Here is a 6736-nt window from a genome sequence, read left to right as displayed (position 1 = left end):
GCAGTATTAGAAATAATAATACAATATTATTATAACATCAAAACGGAGGGAGCCAACTGAGAAGTAGTAACATGTAGGGACAAGCTGTGGAAGTTGAAACAATTCATTTTGGTTTTATTCCACTGAAAATTCCCTCGATGCTTTCCTGCTAGACATCCACTTGTAACAAAAAGCCTTCCTTGGGGTGGGAGAAATAGCCCTGCTGAAGCTCCTTCAGCCTCTCAGATACAGATCTGTGCCTCCCTGTCATGCCCGCATGGCACAGCTAAGTAGAAATGTGCGTCCCTTTCCCAAAGGCAGCTGGGTGGGCTGAATGCGCCTGGCTCCCTCTGCAGCTCGTGTTTTGCCTATTCTGGTGAGAAATTGCTGTAAATACTTCAAGCAGACACACCGGATGTTTTGAAGGGAGAATATAAGCACTGATCTTGATCTGTCTGTCTCTTCCTGTGGCTCAGCACTGCAACTTTCAGCCTTTTACCAGAGGCATAAAGCCACCAGAGGACTGAGTGATGGCAGGGCAGATGCTGCGCAGGTCCATCTGTGGCTTCTGTACATGTGTGTGCGTGTCTGTGTGCCTGGGAGGAGCTGGTCCCCTCCTGTGCCTCATTCCTGCTGGGGCCAGGTGATTCAAGTAGGCACCTCTGAGCCTGGAGGGTGTTTGGGAGTCAGGGTCTACCCTGAGGGTGCATCCGCGTGCTGGGGCAAGGCAGGGGCTGGGAACGGCTGCTTCCAAGCACCAAGGAAATCTGCTGGTTTAGGGGAGAGACTTCAGTGCTGTGCCCTAGGGAGTCAGATTCAGGGTAGGGGGCCTCTGCTTCTCGAGAACATGGGGGAGACCAGCATTAGTGCAGGGCTGCAACCTGCAAGCCATCAGCCCAGCGTGCTTGTGGGCTCCTTTCTTGATGCTAAAATTGAGGCTATTCTAAGTGTGGGATGTGTGTATAGGGATGAGTGTGTGTGTATCTTGGGCATAAGAGTAAATGCTCCAGGGAATTTTCTGGCTATGACGTGATGCCCCATGATCAGCAACCCTGTCACCCACAGCCCAGCTGCCTTGACGTGGCACAGGAAAGCGCATGAAATCAGACAGTGCTCCTGGGTCTGCTCCCCCAGGCCAGGCCCCAGGGAGATGCACCCGTCAGAAATCCTGGCTGCCCTCGACACACCAAGAGCAGCAGCTTTCATTCCCGCACACTAGGAATTTCCCTGGTAGGGTGCGGCTATGAATTCCGCTCCCAGCCGCTCCTGCATTGAGGGCCAGATACCAGAGTTGCACAGTGTTTAGAGATGGGGAGGGAGAGCAAGATGGGATTTCCTCCTTGAAGGGACTCCCTCTCCTGGAAGACTTTGCCTGAAAACGCCTGCTGCTGAGAGCCCTTTCTCCTGTTACCTAGCTCCCACAGCTGTGGGAGCACGGTAATCCATCTCCAGCAGCTGTTGCTACAACTGGAGCAGAAACTAGCCAGCAGCATTTTAATCACTACAAACATTTAAGCATATTTAAGTGTATCTTGTTTAAGCATCAGATATTTAAGCATCCTGCCTTCACGTTGGTGTGGTTGGTAGCATACCTGGGGCTACTCATGGTGGGCTGCCCTATGATGGAGACTGCAAACCAGCCTGAGCAGCCATGTGCTGTGAGTATGGGGAGCTCAGCCACTCTACAATGACCCCCAAACCCTGAGGAACAGCTATCAGCAAAGAGCTGCCCACCATGAAGGCAATACTAGGAGAACAAAGACTGCTTGGAAAGCCCAAGCATAGCCCCAGGATCATTTTGTAGCAGGGGAGGGTTCTCTGTTTCTCACCCCAATGCCATCTTTTGAGGATGATTAATCTGCTGCCAGCTCCTGTTCAGAGAACTGTTCCCGTCTGATGTCGTGCATCACAGTAATGCATCTCCCAGTGCCAACTCAGAGAAACCTCCCAGGAGTACCTGCTGCCTTCCCACGCTGGAGAGTCAGCTGCAGCAAGGGATGAGGTGATTTAACTCCATCTCTTTCTGAGGACTCCACGCCAGGCCCATGGGAAGAAAACATCTCTAGTTAAAAGCAGCCATGAGGAAGGAGGAAATGCTGGGCTGGTGTGTTGTTTTTATGGGACTCCAAGCAGATCAAGCTGTGCATGGAATGGCAGCACAGCAACAGAGGCTCTGGAGCCTTTCAAATGGACCTCTCCATTGTACAAAGCAACAGAAGAAACACAGCAAGCAGCACGGAGAGGGGCACACACAAAAACAGCTACACTTACAACCCTGACCTCCTGCACCACCCATTGGCGGGTCAAAGGAACAAGGTTGGACTAACTGTAACCTGCAGTGAAAACACGGGAAATTGGGGCTAGGAACTGTGGAGGATACCCATTTGGCCTAAGCTGAGCCTGAGAAAGGAAGAAGAAAGGTGTTTATTTAGGTGTTTGCTCAATTGTTTATGTTCCCTTTTTTCTCAATACTCAAATCAGTGATTCGTAATTTGTGTTAACCAGCAATAAGTTAAATTCAGTAAAATTCCTTGGGATTGGGACTGTTTTGCCCATGACAACCCTCTATAAACAAGCAGGTCAGAGTTCCTACAGATAGCTTCATCCTATAGCATCCCAGTCTCTACAGAAAACGCACTTTATAGCACCACTCCTCCAGGAACGTCTCCACTCCATCTGCTGGCTCCAACCCTGCCCAACTTGAGGGCAAAGAGTGGCACATCTCATGCTTTGCCACAAGCAGAAAAGCAGATTAGGACAAGCAATGAAAAGAGGATAAAATGATGGGAATAAAAAAAGAGAAAGAAATCAGAAGGCTGTCACCAGGGCAAGGTTTGAAGGTCCATCTGTGCTGGCTCCCACACTTCAGGTCTTTAGCATCCCTGCAGAAAAGCTATCCCTGGGATCAGAGATTTGCACATCAGCTCTCAGTAAACGGCTGTTCTGCACATTGACCTGCAATGCTGGTAGCAAAGGGCTCGCTTCCAGGCAAAGCCAGTACCAGATTTCACAGGTTGCAACATCCAAAAACCCCCGAGAGCCTGTGTTTTGTGTGTGGAGTGTAAAATCTCTCTCTCTGACTCAGCTTCTGGGGCCACCAGGCCCTGGGAGGAGCCATGTTTGGTGCATAGAGACACACGGGATATTGGTCTCATCTTTGACCTGGCACCGCACTGCAATCTCAGTGAGCCACTTCCACCTCATCTGCAGTCTTTCCCATCCTCCAGAGGGAAGAAACCCAGCCAGGGCTTTGTCTCCTGTGAGCTAGCAGAGGTTTTTTCTTTAGCTATTCCTTTTTCCTTGCCAAAGGAGGAAGAAGCAGCATTGACCCTCGTATCTGTGTGCTGCTCACTGGGTGGCCCATTTCCCACAATGCCCCAACACAGGGGAATGTCTGGAACATGAGACAATCTGATTTTCCCTAGCCATGGGATAAAGCCAGAATCTCATATCGCAGAGAGCAGCCTGGGACAGAGAAGCTCTTTATGTGCCATAAACCTGCTACCAGCAGGTATTGTACTGTGTGATTATATTAAGCCACAATGCTATTTCTCCCACCTCACCTGCATTGCACAAGTTGTGTGTGGTGCTGAGACCCAAAGTTGTTCGCTGGATCCTGTCCTTCACAGACCTGGTGTTTCAGGATATGATGCCTGCTGCCAAGCCCATTTCTCAGGCATGACAACCAGATGAAACATGGCCAAGGGAGAGTCGAAGAGGGGAAAATCCGTTTTGTGTGTGTTGATCTTGCAGATTGGGACTCTGAAAACTTCAAAGCTTAAGGCATGCAAGCAAATCCTTTGAGGGCTCCTGGGACCTGGTTCTCACTGTTCGTGGTACATCTGCTGGTAGGACTGCACCAAGTGGCATCATAATCTGGTCCCTGCTGATCATGGAGGAGGGAGAGGGAGGATGGCAAGACTGCGGAGGAAGGCAAAGGGTAGTAATTTCCTCCTGTGAAGCAGGAGACATGGAGCCTGTCTCACATGCCAGAAGGAGAAGGGAGCTCTCCTTCAGTAAGAGGGAAAAACAAGCAAAGCGAAAGAAGCCCAGCATCCATGGAAAGTCACCATGCAATTCTGACCCCCTGCAAACACAGGGCCCTGCAAGAGCTCTGGAGGAGCAAAATCCCTCCCCAACTTCTCTTTTCTTGCTAACCTCTCTCTTGTTCTGACTCCTTCCACGTTCCTTCTGTCTTTTCTCCTCTCAGTTCATTCTTTCCTTTCTCTTCTTTCCCTCTCTTTTCCATTACCTCTCTCCCTTGCCCTCCATTCCAGAGCCCTCCCATCCTGCCAGGTTAATTTGAGTTCCTGATTTGCATAGGCAGCAGATCACAGTGTTCTGGAAATCCCCTTCTGTGGCCAAAGCTTCCTCCCAACCTCTGAAAGCGTCATTGTCGTCCTTCTGCTTTCCTTCCCCTATCAAAGCACCAGAACACATCATATCAGCACGATACAAACAGCAACCCTGAGTGAAACCCACTTCTGATGTCAACAGGCAGTAAACAGCAACATCCCCATGGCCTTGAGTCCATTTAAATCCACTAATGTCCCTGGGGCATTGTGCCAACTGACTGTGCCTGCAGCCTGTTCTACAGCTGCCCCCCTGCTCTACTGATGCTCCTGGGTCAGCTCTCCAGCATAGCCACCCTCAACAACCAGACTCTGGCTGGCTTCCTCACACCACAGCTTCTGCTCCAGCAGGGTTTAAATGCACTGCTTGACTAGCAGTGTTTAGGACCAGTGGATTTATTCGGTGCCTTGGGCTGCTGGACCCTTTCCACATGGGACTCACACCACAGGCAATCATCTTGGACATGCTCACCTCCCACTCAGCTCCGAGAAGGGACAACCCAGATGAAGCTGCTCCTGGATAGAAAACAGCAGGAGCAGAGGGGCAGGTGACAGGAGCAGAGCTCATATACCTGCACTAGCCCATCCACACACCCTCTCGTCTTGCTCCCTGCAGCAGTCTGGTACAGCAGCAAACAGAGGCAATTGCAGTGCCCTCATGTGAACAAGCCTCAGCTAAAGGTCCTGACTTCTGGCTTTATAGCTCAACCCTCCACACCAAAAACCCAAGTACTTAAAAATGGTAACTATGAACTCATCTTCAAAGCCACTTGTGTGTCAGTGAATCATTGTTCTTAGGTGAGGTTTTGCTCCTGTGAGCCCTGAGGGACCAGATAAATAAGAACCAATGGAGCCAACAGCCTCTGGCATCAGCTGGCCCTGTCTTGGTCACTTGCTCTGCAGGATGGCATTTGGACCAGTCTGAGTTGGTAACCTCTGGTTGAAATAAAAGGAGCAGCCAGCTGGGGAAAAAGAAAAGCAAGTCCCCATATATGCAGGCAGCAGCACCATGCTGGGTGAATACAAGCAGCCTTTTAGCTAATACATTCACTTAGCTTCCAAGTCAGAGTCAGCTCAGGCCCCAGTGGCACGGCAGACAGGTTTATTGTGTTCTGTGGAGTAACACTAATGAAAAGGGATCCTGAATGTGCCTGGCAGGCTTGAATGAGGCAGATATGACTCAGATGCTGTGAATCTCTTCATATCAGCACAGCTGTGTTGATAGAGATTTCACTGCCTTTACAGAAATGTTTCCACAGCCATGGTGCACTCCCAGCATGTTCTCTGGACGTACTAGGAGAAGCTGGGGCTTAGCTAGATGCTCCCCAAGCCTTTCAGTAGAGCAGTCAATTCAAAGCTGTAAGAATCACCAGACAAGGGTCCCCCATCCTCCTGGGGTCATCAAAGGAGCAATCTGATCTGGATGTCCCTGACAGAGAGGATAGCTCTCCCCATGAGAGGAGTTCAGGACCATGGTCAGACAAGGCTCTCCCCCCATTTCCACTGAGGCTGTTCAGTGCATGCAGAGGCCTAACACAGTGTTGAATAGATAGCCAGAGAGGTGAAGAGGCAACAGAAGAGTGCTGAATCAACTAACCATATTCTGGGATGCCTAGGTTGCCGGTAGGTGTCAGCCCCCGAGGAAGTTTTCTCCTCATGCCAGATACCTGTGCTACCACCACCCATCTAGTGAGACTACAGCAGAGCATTTTTCAGGCCTTGCAGTTCGTGCTTCGTAACTGTACGGCAAAGACACCTTGCCAGGTACAAAGTTCTGTTTGCTGGTGAGGCACTTTGGTCTCTGTAACATAGAAACACTTAGGTCTTTGGTATTTATTCCATCATCAACTGGCTCCACTTTGGTTCTGACCATCAGATGTCTCAGTGGAGGGTCTCCAGGACTATCTGTAATTTTGCTGTGACATCAACTGTCTGGCTTCACTAGCGGAGCCAGCTCTTGCCTGCTCTCCCATTGAGAAGTATCCTCCCATTTTGGCCAAGAATGGCATGTTTGAAATGGAAATGCAGGTTGGACAACCATCAGTGTCTCCCACAAGATGCCAAGATGCAACAGCTCTCCCTAGGGAGAAGCATGAAGTGTTTGCAAACGTGGTTGAGCAAACCAGAAACCAGGTGACAAAAATGATGTAACCAGCCCTTCTAGTAGTCTGTAAGTGAATCAACAGCCTCAATGACAGCCCCCTCCTTCCCTCCGTCTGCTGACTAATACCTGACACTGTTCAGCTGCCCTCTTTGTGTGGAAAGAATGGCAAAGGAGAGCCCTTTAAATGGTGCCTGGCTCCCTATCAAAACCACACAGAGGCCGTCTGGAGCCTCCATCATGGGGAATTCCCCTTCTCCATGCCTAAAAGGGAACTCAGCTGGGCCGGTCTTCCCACATTTGG

This window comes from Rhea pennata, chromosome 14 (assembly GCF_028389875.1).
Source record: "Rhea pennata isolate bPtePen1 chromosome 14, bPtePen1.pri, whole genome shotgun sequence".
Classification (NCBI taxonomy): domain Eukaryota; kingdom Metazoa; phylum Chordata; class Aves; order Rheiformes; family Rheidae; genus Rhea; species Rhea pennata.
This window is presented reverse-complemented; position numbering follows the sequence as displayed.